Source organism: Pelodiscus sinensis, chromosome 6 (genome assembly GCF_049634645.1).
Source record: "Pelodiscus sinensis isolate JC-2024 chromosome 6, ASM4963464v1, whole genome shotgun sequence".
NCBI lineage: Eukaryota > Metazoa > Chordata > Testudines > Trionychidae > Pelodiscus > Pelodiscus sinensis.
In genome coordinates, this window is record NC_134716.1 from 40,108,493 (window position 1) to 40,121,979 (window position 13,487).

The following is a 13,487-nucleotide window of genomic DNA, read 5'->3' on the forward strand; positions in this document are numbered from 1 at the left end:
CGCGGGGGATTTAAATATCCCCCGCGGCATTTAAATAAAAATGTCCGCCGCTTTTTTCTGGCTTTTAAAAAAGCCGGAAAAGAGCGTCTACACTGGCCCCGATCCTCCAGAAAAAGCGCCCTTTTCCGGAGGCTCTTATTCCTACTTTCAAAGCGCTTTTTCCGGAGGATCGGGGCCAGTGTAGACGCTCTTTTCCGGCTTTTTTAAAAGCCGGAAAAAAGCGGCGGACATTTTTATTTAAATGCCGCGGGGGATATTTAAATCCCCCGCGGATTTCCCTACTACGATAGGTGAAATTTACATGCCCCTTCCGGAAAAGGGGCCAGTGTAGACGAGCCCTATGAGGTGAAGTTGCAGTCAGTACACAGCCAAACTTCCATTGGCTTTAATATGAGTTTTAGCTATGTTAAGGCTGAAGGATCAAGCCTAATGCTTTTGACTTAAAACCCCCCACAAAACAATCCTATATGATGGTGCACCAGTTTACAAAATACTACTTCTTTGCTATAACATTAGGATTGGTATGGGGGCTCCTGCTGATTTTTCTAAATGCTAATGTTTTGTGTATATTCTCTGAATAATATTGGGAGCAAATCCTCAGCACATTAAAATTACAATTGACCCCAATGACTGGAGTCCTATCAATAGGGAAATAGTATGAGTACAATGCCACACATACATGGTAAGTCAGTCAGCAATACAAGAAGCAAAGATATTAAATGCTGATCCTCTGAGATGTGTTTCACGGAATAATGACAAAAGGAATGAAGAACCAAGATATTTCTCTTAAAATATTTTTCCTTTCATTATGATTCAGTAGACTATCTGCATGTCAACTATACAATCTAATGCCTTGATTTTTAAAGTATTGTATATTTTATGCTCTAGCCATTTTTAAAAAGTAGGTTACTTATCTACCAATATAGCTAGATATTTCTGATTCAACCATCTCTTCATCTTTCCATGTTATGTACAATAATTCATATTTACTCGAAGGTCCACCACTGTCTGGCAAAACTTACTTACACTATCTTGAATACTTAGCACTGATTGAAATGTAAGATGACAGGACACAGATGAAAGTGGATTATTTTCTTTAAAAAGTTCACCCCCTTTAGCTTTAGAACTGCACCATTAAAAACTTTAGGATTCTGTGTCATTTCATCTCCCCTCACCAGCATCGCCCCACAACACTTAAATAAACGTCCTGTATTTTTTTCCAAACTGTAGGCCATCTTTTATATAGTTATAATAAACTCAATTGTCCAGCCAAAATATTTTTAAAAAATGATTGGTAAAACTTTAAAAAATCCCCTACGTGCCCTTGTGCATTAATTTTACCAATCTGTACATTTAAATAATGTCAGAAGTCATATTTTGCTAAAAATTTACCAAAATATTTTAAACACAAAATATAAAAACAAAAAACAAACAAAAAACCCAGCATAAACATTGCTGATATAGGCATTGGTTAGAAAAAACTGTTACACCACTAAGGAGTATATTCAAAAACATTTCTTCTCGGCTCTGCTATCACTAAGATTCAGAATATCATGGCTTGTAATGTTACAAATAAACCCTAGTACCACCCAGTCTTGTCTGATACAATAGATGAGCAGGAAGTCAACAATGCAATAAAAATAAGACCTCTTTTTGGTTATTTAAAGGCCACCAGATAAGCCTGTAACTAAAGCAACTATTTAAGTATGAAAAACAAATGTTAAATCTTGAACAGTCTATAATGGTTTGAAATTGAAGGTAGCTACCTGCTGATGGCCCCATGGGCATTGAGAAGCTCGTGCTAACTGAAATTTTGAATATAGCCCTTAGTTGTATCATATTTCTTTAACGTTTAAGAACTTCCCAGCATGTCACGAATGAAGTTTATTTTGCAAGCCACCCACTGCCTAAGAGGACAGTAATATTCAATGTGAAACTGCTGGAACTCTGGCGTCTGACGGATTTCATGAAGAAAGGAGATATCAAGGTCCGACTCCAGGAGGACAAGGAGGAGTGGGAACACAAACAACAATAGTCCAAGGCCTACAAAAAGAAGCCTGGAGAAACTCTTCACAAAGGCGTTTACCTGTATGTTGCTCATTAGAAATTCATAACTACACCTAAGTGCTCTACGGGCTTCTTTCAGTTCCTCTTCCTCAGCAACCAAGAATGCATTTTCATCCACTTCCAGTTCCTCAAATGAATCTGTATCTTCTCTCTCATTCTCTGCTCTTAACGGGGTGTCAAAGAGCATGTCTATCTCATTATCATCAACTGGAGTGGGCAGCAAGCTGGCACTTGGGTTGTACACCAGTTCTGAGATAGTTAAAGGTTCCTCTTTGATCTTCTCTTCCTCTTCGATGGCGAGATCCTCATTCTCTCCGGCATCCTTAGATGGGGAATCAGATATCATGGGTACTGAGATTTCATCTTCCTTAGGCAGCTGGATACCTAAAGAATGGAGATAAAAAAAAAAAAGAACTCAACTTCCAATGTAAAAGACAAATTCATCCTTTCAGTAGGATCTTGTATAAGAGATTGTACAAATTAAACGCACTTTCAGAACACAGCAGTGGAAAGAAGATTCCACAATCATCTGCTTATAATTTGACTGAAATCAGTAAAGTTTTAGTCAAGTTTAGCAGAAGAGGAGCATCTTTCACAGGAACTTAATCCTCTGAAATTTGAGTCCTTTTGATTTTAGCATATATAAATTAAGACCATTAATAGTTGTGATTAACTCCAGCACATAGAAATCAGAAGGAAGTAATTTCTTTTCTGTCAGAAGGCAGACTTCTAGTAATCCATATAAACAGGTGTTACTGGGATGCATTTAGGAAAATGTAGCTCCACCCTTTGTTTGAAGAGAGACAAGAAAGAAATAGGGCAGAAGTTGGGAAATGCAATCACTATAATTCAACTACAAATGTCGTAGCATCAAGACAGATTATTATGATAACAACATCTTGTAAATGAAACATCATAGAAGGGGAAGAGGGCTGAGACAGATACACAGCAATGCTGTGTCCAAAGAACATGTCCCCTTTTCCAAAAAAGCTGAAAAGCAGACGATCTCTTTTGCAATCCCTGTAAACCTCGTTCTACAAAGCATAAGGGATGTGTCAAAGCGCCAAATTTCAGAAAAGCCTCTTTCGAAAGAACGTAACTTTTTCCGATTTAACTCTGCAGTCTAGATGTAGCCTAGGAGATTATGGATAAAAATGGATGGATACCCTGTGTCTTCATGGAAATAATTATCTCAGATGTCTGTCTGCTTCCTTCCTCATCCCTCACTCACCTCTGTTCACTCTTAGTTCTTGTCTTATCCCCCTTTCCTTGAGGCTTCTCTCTTTTGCATCCCTCCTCCCTCTCAGTCTCTTATTCTTACCACTCCCTCCCTTTTTCTTCCTTTCTTGAGTTTTCCATCTCCCCAATCCTCTGAAGTCTCTCCCCCCACAACCCTCTGTTTCCTCCTATAATGACACTATATTGAGTTGGCACTGACAGCAGCAAAGTGAAAGTACTTTAAGAATCCCAATTTCATAAGTGCTCTGAGTCCTAATTATTACATGAGAGCTTCAAAAATCCCAGTGTTTTCGATCACTTCAGTCTACTATTAGTAGCAGATTGGAGGAGGTGAGCAGTGGAAAGAAGGGGAATCAAACAGCAAGTGGGAATCCTGAAGGAGTCAATAGAGATGTGATAAACACAGAAATACATTTGAACTTGGAAATAAATTTGAACATAAATTTGTTCTAACTTCTCTTTTACAGATGGATAACATTAACTGCTACTAATAGAACAACCCACGTACTATGATACACAAGAATGTGTGGTAATCAAGCTATATATATATATATATATATATATATATACACATACACACACACACACACACACAGGGCTCGACAAACCACGGCGAGAGCTACTCGCTAGCCCCACACCGCACATGCGCCAGACCGGTGCGGCACATGCACGCCGCACCAGTGAATGGGGCACACGAAGCGACCGGCTGAAATCTACTTGCCATGGGCAAGTAGAATCAGCGGTTTGTCAAGCCCTGTGTGTGCATGTGTATTTTATTTATATATATATATATATATATATATATATATATATATATATATATATATATATATATATATATATATATATATATATATATATATATTTTTTTCACACTGGCGTGGCGCGCATGCACAGCACTGGTTTGGCACTCGCGCAGTGCGGGGCTGGTGAGTAGCTCTTGCCGCGGTTTGTCGAGCCTTGGATATGTTAGAGTGTGTCTGGTGGTCCTCGCTCTTACCATCTAGGAGGAGTTTTTGAACAGACTCACAGACAAATTTGGTATGCAGTTTCCTCTTGCTCCAAACTTAAAGCAAGGTCAGCATTTAGTTGTGCCAGGAAAACGGGAAATGCCTAGAATGGGACCCTTTTCTAGAATTTGAAAAGGGAAGGGCAAAGAGGAGGCACAATACTGAGAGTGGCCAATGGGAGCAGTGAGCCCACAGGGGAGAACAATACAGCAGAGGGACTATTAGGGGCAGCCATACCAGCAAGAAACTGGCCAGATGTACACAAGGCTCTGCAACTGAGCAGGTAAGTGCCTCCTGCCCCAAAACAGTGGCCATCCCATGGCCCTACCCAGGAGGGTTCCTCCCCCTCAACAGAAGCTAGGAACTATGGCCCAGCCTGCAGGCTGTGTTTGTGAGGGAGGGAACTGCTGCAAAGGGGAAACTCCCACAACCTGCCCGACCCTACAGGAGGGGGGGGGCAGCCCAGAGCCTGTACCCCCCCTAAGATATTCATCCATCTTCTCTTCAGTTACACACCATATTTAGTAGTTCTCTAGTTTTATATGAGTTCCTAAAATGCTCTTCAAAGAATAGTTCTGATATCCTGAGGTTATAAGTGAAAAGGGGGTTATATTTTCCATTTATTTGCATATCATGTTCTCCTTATAGTGTAAAAACCTATCAAATCGGAATGGTAGTGTGTTATAGCTGCTTGGGACAGCACTTACTCATTTGTGGACTCAACCATTCTGGAAACTTGCATTGTCCACTTCAAGTTAAAATTCCAATCCTATTAAAGAATACTAGCCCTGCATTGGGGGCTCATTACAGTTTGACAGTCATGTCATTATGGCAGAACATGATTTAAAATTTTGAGTTTTTTATCAAATGGTATGAGAACACACTGTCAAGATATAGAAATGCAAACATTATGACATTATACCACAACAAGATTTCCAGCAGATTTTACATCATCTTAGAAGTTGGCCCCTTTGTTAGTGTTTGAATACACTGGATCTGAATGGAAGGTTAACTAAAACGATAAGTCCTGTTAAGAGAAAATCCCTAACAAACTTTGGGTATGTCTACACTACCCCGCTAGTTCGAACTAGCGGGGTAATGTATGCATACCGCACTTGCTAATGAAGCCCGGGATTTGAATTTCCCGGGCGTCATTAGCATAAGCGGGGAGCCGCCATTTTTAAATCCCCGCTGCTTCGAACCCTGTGCAGCGCGGCTACACGGGGTTCGAACTAGGTAGTTCGGACTAGGTGCCTATTCCGAACTACCGTTACTCCTCGTGAAACGAGGTGTACCGGTAGTTCGGAATAGGCACCCTAGTCCGAACTACCTAGTTCGAGCCCCGTGTAGCCGCGCTGCACAGGGTTCGAAGCAGCGGGGATTTAAAAATGGCGGCTCCCCGCTTATGCTAATGAAGCCCGGGAAATTCAAATCCCGGGCTTCATTAGCAAGTGCGGTATGCATACATTACCCTCCTAGTTCGAACTAGGAGGGTAGTGTAGACATACCCTTTGAGATTCTGGTGAAAGAGATGGAAAAAAACCCAAAAGTAATCTTGGAGCCAATTTTATGTAATTTAGTCTCAGTCACACCAGGGAATTTTTTGCACTTCCTCATATCTGAACCCTATTTTATCTTCAATTGTATTCAGCCAGGGACAATATATTATTAAATAATTATATTAAAGTTTTCGGGGAGGTTTTACAGTCCACTGCTTTTTCAATACTAATAGTTTTTTTTAAACTATTAGTATTTGGATTAAAAAAAAACCCTCTAGGTTATTATATTACATCCTGAGAGTGCTGCTTCTTTTGTTTATGCTTTGTCTACTTTAAAGACTCTTATATTTAGAGTCCTGTGCAGATATAAAATTTGTATCCACATTTGCATCTACAAAAATGAGCCACAGATACCTGCATTGACAGTCGCAGATGTGGATACCCGCAGATATAAAGTGGATATCTTCAAATTTGCAGGGTTCTAGATACGAAATATGTATCCACATCAATATTTGCAAAAATGAACTGTGGTTATCCATATCCACATCTGCAGATGTGATACCCACAGATATAAAGTGGATGCCCATGGATTTGCAGGGCTCTACTTATTTGCTATAGATAAAGATCCTTTCATACATGTTACTGGCATCAAAATGATATCACTTTTATTTGCTATATTATGCATATATAACAAAGATTTGCAACATTTTGGGCCAACTGTACTAGCTTTATAGAATAAAATCTTATTGTACCAGCCTGGACCCAATTCCTCCCTGCAGCTATTTATTTTATACTCAGAAACAAGTTGTGGTGGCTTTAAACCTAATTTCCACAATTGCAGATTAAAACACGAACAGTTGACTAAGAGGCAAGCAAACACAACAGCAGTAGTACACTGTGCACCTAGACCACTTGTACAAGCTAACAATAGCACTTTAACCTTCGTGTCTCCCTGGTCTGCTGCGGGGAAGCAGCTAGTGCGGGGTTACCTCAACCCGTTTGTAAGTAGGGATCCGATGTAAGTCGGATCCATGTAACACGGGGACTGCCTGTATAGAACCCTCAGTGTCATTTCTGTAGAATCACTTTCTGGATTACTCAAAACAGTAGTAAAGTAAAACAAAACAAGCCTTCCTTCTACTAGATCAGGGGTCTCCAAACTTTTCTGCCCGAGGGCCGCATTAACTATCAAACAGCAGTTCGGGGGCCGACTACACACTTGAGGTCCAAATAAAAAACAATCAAAACATGGATGTTGTTTTTAATTATTTATTTAATATTATTTTATTCAGTTATTATTTAATAACACATTGATACACTACACATGAACACCTGTATTAGTGTGAATGGTGAAATTGTTTCCTGGATGCCAAAATAGCAGACATTTCTGGCTTTAGATTTGTTGTCCCTAACATCAACAGTGACCTGAGATTATCATCGGACAAGTTTGTTCTCAAATTTCCGTAATTTTTTTTCCGTAGACAAAAAGGTCTCCACGGGCCGGATGAGAGGGCCTCGCGGGCCGCATCCGGCCCGCGGGCCGTAGTTTGGAGACCCCTGTACTAGATGATCAGGTTGAAAATTACTGAAGCTATGTGAAGCAACCAAAATAATGGGAGTGAAATCCTGACCCAACTGAAAGTCCCACTGATTTTCATGGAGCCAGTATTTTGCACAGAGGCCAAAAGCAGTCAGTTGTTTGATTGTTCTTAAACCAACTAAAGAAATTGCTGAAGAACTGCAAGGAACGTATACTATCTCAAACCACCAGCATTAATATCAGGGCTCAGTCCTGCTCCAATGAACTCACTGACCAAATACCGATTGTACTCCAGTGGACAGAATTAGACCCTATTAAACCATAACAAAGGAAGACTTGATTTTAAAAAAAGTCAGAAAGGAATTTAGTTTCCTTCAACTGTATGGACCTGCCTACAATTTACTCTATGCCCAATGAATACATTTGTATATGAAATGTTTCCTTTAGCCACACTCTAGACAAAGTCATGCTAATGTTATATGTCACTTCACAGTGTCAGCAGAGAATACTGATACATTTGAGAAACTGGTGGCATTTTCATTATAAATCTATTTATAAGTCACTCTTGGATGAAACCTAACAATTGAAATCCCAGTTCAGTGGAATTTTTCAGGGAAATTTGTTTCTGTTTTTTTAAACGACAGTTTCATTGGTTGAGTTATATTATACATTAATTCAAATTGTATTTCATTCAAAACTGACAATAAATTAGTTCATAACATGAACAGACTACCTGCTAAATTGGAAATATATTTATTTAATGAAGAAAGAATGCAAGATCAGTATTTGAAAATTACACTGGGCACATGTATAATAGCAACGTACAGATATAGACCCTAACTCGGCAGATACTTCAAGTATAGGAGTACCACTAAATTATACAAAGAAAGGTGTGGTTAATTTACCTTATTCTTTATTTCTAATTTAATAACAAGACTTGTCTTCTGTGGTGACTACAGTCAAATGAGGCAACTTCAGTCACAGGATCTTTTTACATGACACTGAATGCATCATTGTTCCATAGCAAACTAGATACCACTAGATTAAACCCTTGAGAAAACAATGTGTTATCATAAGAGTCTCTAAAACAGATCACAGTCTTCAATTGCCACCTACAGGCATAAATAAATTATATTTGTATTTTAATAGAACAGTATGTGACACAGAATATTAGTTCATTTCAGTGACAATGCTGCAGAGACATGCTATGTCAAGTGGAGCAATTCAGAGGGGTAATAATAATAAACACCGGATGTGGTAAGAAAAAACAAAATGAGGAGAAGGTAGATGGTTTTTTCTTGTGTCCCACTAGATCTGGGTAATACGGTTAGGCAAAATTCAAAGAAAATCTCATTACTAATTTACAACGGCGAGTAAAGATCACACTGAATTTAATCTAATTTAATAAAATAGGCAAAGTCTATTTTGTCTGGGTTGGCCCCATGTTCCCATCTATACAGCCGCTCCCCGAGTTACGAACAAGTTATGGACCAACACTTGGTCCATAACTCAAAGTGTTCGTAACTCGGATACCATAGAGTTACATGGCGACCACGCTGTTCATAAGTGTTCAACTCGGATCTGCATTTACGATCGCTTTGGTCGTACGTGTGGATGGTCGTAAGTGGAGGTGGTCGTAACTCAGGGAGGGGCTGTAGTCTATCTTTGTCCTCATATCTATCATCTATCTTTCATTCCCCAAAAAAAGAAAAGTATACACTAACAGCTCTCCTTTAGTCTAACAATATGACAATTCTGGATTCAGAACAAGGGTTAAACATCCAAGTTTTCTTTTGTTGATTTTACCAACCCCTACCTATAAGCTCTTCCCCTGAATTGTCTTTTATACCACTTTTTTAATTTAGCCCAGATTAATAATTTAAAAATAATAAATTACTTGCATAATACCTTCCATAAAAAAAAAAACCTCAAAAGACTTTAAAAACATACCTAGTAGAATGGGAAAATACTATCCCAGTTGCCAGAGAATGATTAGGTGACTTTCCTAAAAGGCACACAGGAATACAGCCCAGATTTCATCTACTTTTGCTAAAACGAGACACAAATAAAGCAATATAAAACAAATAGTATTTACAAATAATTTCAAAATGATAAAAGGATAAATGTTTATTAGATACACAGATGTCAATTGCAACAAAACTAAATACTATCCAAAGTCAGAGAGAATTCTTCAATAAGCTCTCTGACACCTTCTGGTACATCCCAGTATACTCAATAACCGAGTCCTTCCAGTAATTAATCTCTGAGCTTTGAAACAGGCTCTCTCAATCAGCATGTATCAAGGTGAGTCTCTACAGTAGATCTCAATACTCCTGCTTTAAAGCTCTCTTTCTAACGTGAAAGTCAACCAAGCAACTCTATCTCAAGTCAACCCTCTCACTTAGGCTAACTTATTAGAACTTACATCCAGCCCACTTCACCCTCTTTAGAACTTTCCAGAAGCAATGACCCAAGGTAGTTACCATAGTAACTTAAATATTTTTAGGACTTTAGAGATCACAACCAACAAACAATGCTGTGTCATCACTGGAATGGTCACAGGAAGCTGCTCAAAATGGTACACAGCATATCAAGCTGTATGTGGACACCTCTATTCTAATCCCTCCCGGACCACTCAAAGATGAAGATACCTTGGTATACTCCTCTCCCCCTGCCCCCCCGACCCCACCATAGCTTCTGTCTGAGTCCTTCTCCCCAGTGAAAAGTGCTTCCTTTTACAACTGTTCAAAGCTTTCTCAAGTACCTGTAAGCAGCTGAAGTGGAGTAAAATTAAACTGATTTCTGACAGTTACCCAGAGGGTTCTGAATACCAGCTACATAAACGGACATAACAGTTTAACATTGGCTGTGCTGCAGTTTTCACCTTGAGCAGCAGCATATTAGAAACACAAACTGTTTATCTGAAGATTACCCCTAGGGCATTCCGTACCATTCTCCAACGCAGAATTTGTGCTGAATTAATGTTCTGTGCAAAATATCCTTTCCCATTCCCCCACAACAGAGGAGAGGGGAGGAGCTGGAACGTTCCCACAGTTAGTTTCTGGCTTGCCCTGAAGGAAGGAGGCGACATGCAGGTAATGCCGTGTAAGATCCCGACTTAGCATCAGACTGCTTCTCCCTCTGCATACATAGGTTCCGAAAGGAAGGGGGGGGAGAAAAACAGGAACTGGGTTTTCCTATGGGATTTATTTAACTCTCTTCCTTTGGGGGGATTTTGTGTGTCTGTATTGTTACAGACATACTTTTTGACAAATATTTTGAAATAAATTACCAAAATAACTGTAACTGGAATGATTATAAAGTGTTGTTTTGACAAGTTAGATATGTGGAATTTTTCAGAACTTTAAAATATTGTGTATATAATTCATAATTTTTGGCGCAGAATTTCTTCAGGTATAGAAGATCCAAGTGGAAGTACTGCATCAGTTTGCACATGGTTCACATTTGCTTATCTTCCTAACAAAAAGAATGAATTTATTTTTAAATGAAAGTTTATATACTGCAGAATTCTTCCAATTGGCCACAGGCAAATCCATTTTTTCAAGCCCCTCTTGTCAAACACAGTCCTATCCATCTACCTGCATAATCCTAAAGAAAAATACAGGACATTCCCAGTCAACTGAATAATTGTATTATCTTCATCCTCATCCTTTCTCTCCCTGAACTCTCCCTGTGCTATCTATCATCTTTCTTACCTTATAGCAAGGGCTCTCAAAACTATTTCATACTATGGATCAACTCTTACTGGAGAGATTCTCTCATGGACCCTCCCTTTCTGTTGAATACATTCCTGTATCAATTACTGCAAATGCTCACATAGAAAAGTAGCATAAGGAGAGTGTCGAATGTATTTTTTACTTTTTTAAAAGCATCAAGCAGGTGAAAGCAAGAAAGTGAATTAACATCCTGTGACCAGCTAGCTGTCTGTAAATGTCTAGCAAGTACTTGATGGACCAAGAGGGTAAGCTCTAATGGACAAGACAGTCTTCATCAGCTCAGGAAAACTGTGGTACTATATAATAAATGAACTATAACTTTTAAAGTTGAGTGGTAAATGGGTGGAGGGATGACTCAAAAAGCAGTTGAATGTGCAGATGTGAAGGAGAGGGTTTGTGGGTTGGGAGATGAATGGAAAAATGGGTTGAGAGACAGTCAGGAGCAGGAGAGTGGGATGAGAGACTTGGTGTGTGACTGGTGACGTATGTGATTTGGCAAATGGTTGAGAGTAAATAAGTCTAGAATGGGTGGGCGAGTGTATGAATGAATGGGCATTTGGTTGGCTGGGAGCATGGGCAGATGTGCATAGGGGGATTACTAACTGAGTGAGCAGTTGTATGGGCAGCAGGATGGTTAGATGGCTCTTCAAATGGCTACATGGATGATTGAGTGGGAAGGGGGACTGAGTGGGAAAGTGAGTGGCTGAGGTAGTGGGCAGGTGTATAGATGATTGTACGGATGAACAGGCTGGTAGATGGTGAGTCAAATGGATGGGTGGTCATACGGCTCGATGAATGAACGTGGATGGATGGTGGGAAGGCTTGGTGGCTGAACAGCTGGGAGGATGGACAGTGGCTGTGCAGCTGCATGGTTAGAAGGGTGGGAAGCTCTGTGGTTGTGCAGGTGGATGGCTGCTTGGAAAGCTGGGTAGTTACATAATTGGATGGATGCATAGACAGGTGGCTATATAGGTGGTTGGTGGCTGCATGACTGTACGCGTGGCTGGCATTTGCACTGCCAAACAGGTAGGGAGATGGGTTGGTGGCTGCATGGCTGGAGGAGCGGGTAGGTTGCGCTATAGCTGGAGTAATGGCTAGGCAGCTGCATGGCTGGACGGGTAGCTGTGTGGCTGGTGAAATAGCTGGCTGGCTACACAGATAAATGTGTGAACTAGGATGAGTGGGCAGTTGCATGGCTGACCTGATCACATACCTGTGTGGCTGAAGAAGTGTCTGATTGCCTGCCTGCATAGATGAACAAGGCAGTTGTATGACCATGTGGTTGCTAGAGGAGCACTTACACTGCAGGAGGGCTGAGTGGGTGCATGGTAGGGATGTTAAATTGCATTTAATTAGCTAATTGAGTCAACTAGTCAATAAAGGGGGGAACTGCAGACCTGCAACATGGTTTGCTCCTGTCCCTGGAGCTAACCCTGTTGTGGCTCTGCCTTTTAAAAGGAGTAAGAGAGGTTGGGCTCTTACTCCATTTAAAAAGCAAAGGCACAGCATCTGGGATCAAACACCAGATGAGGCAGCTGATTCCTGGCTCCAGTCCAGTTCCCCGCTGGGCCTTTTCCTCCACAGGCCCTCTGCAGACACGGAACTGGGGGGAACAAGTTTTAAGCTGGATCCCTCCAGCACAGGCTCTCCCCGCCCCCCACCTTGCTGCCTCTAACAGAGTCATCAAGGGGAGGGGGAGGAAGCAATTAATTAAGTAGTGACTCGACTGCCTGGTAAGCATGTGCTTCTATTGGGTAGTCCACTATTTGACTAGTCCCTAACATCCCTCGCGTGGGTGACTCGTTCAGCTTTGACCCCAGCCTAGGCCGGGACTCCCAACCCACCTGGCCTGCAGAGCTCGCGGCGCCGACCGGCTGATTCCCCGGCGCTTCTGCCTGCGGCGGGTCGGCCACACGCGGGTCACTTACGCCGAGTCCCCCCTGCCCAGCAGAGCGCGGGCAGGGCCGCAGGAGCGGGCTGGGCGGCTGCTAACACCCGCCGAGTGGAGACTGAGGCTCCCTGACTGGCTGGCGGCTACGCCCGGCTGTCGCTGTGGAGACCGCCGCCGGGCCGGGGGAGGAGCAGGCGCCTGCCCTTTCCCCGGCCCCGCCCGGCTCCTCTCTCCAGCCCCTAGCATCCCAGCCGCTCCCCTCCGCTCGCCCCGAGCCAGCCACGCCCCGGCCCGCCGCGCTCTGCGCCCAAGCTCCTGCAGCGCAAGCCACTGCTGCCGCCGCCGCCCGGGGACACGTGCCCGGCCCGGCCATGGGCTCAGCACAGGCTGGGCTTTGCTGGGCTCCAGCCTCCTGCTACCGCCCGCGAGGGGAGGATGGGGATGTGACGTGACATCGTCGAAACCCGGCGGCTCGGTTCAGCTGGACCGTCAGGAGTGGTGGTG

At 42.0% G+C, this 13,487-nt stretch overlaps 1 pseudogene; it reads right to left on the minus strand.

Annotated features, from left to right (window-relative positions):
• Nucleotides 1-320: 320 nt before the first annotated feature.
• LOC142829852 (FERM domain-containing protein 3 pseudogene) lies at nucleotides 321-13,187 on the minus strand (annotated as a pseudogene).
• Between the last annotated feature and the right edge of the window lie 300 nt (nucleotides 13,188-13,487).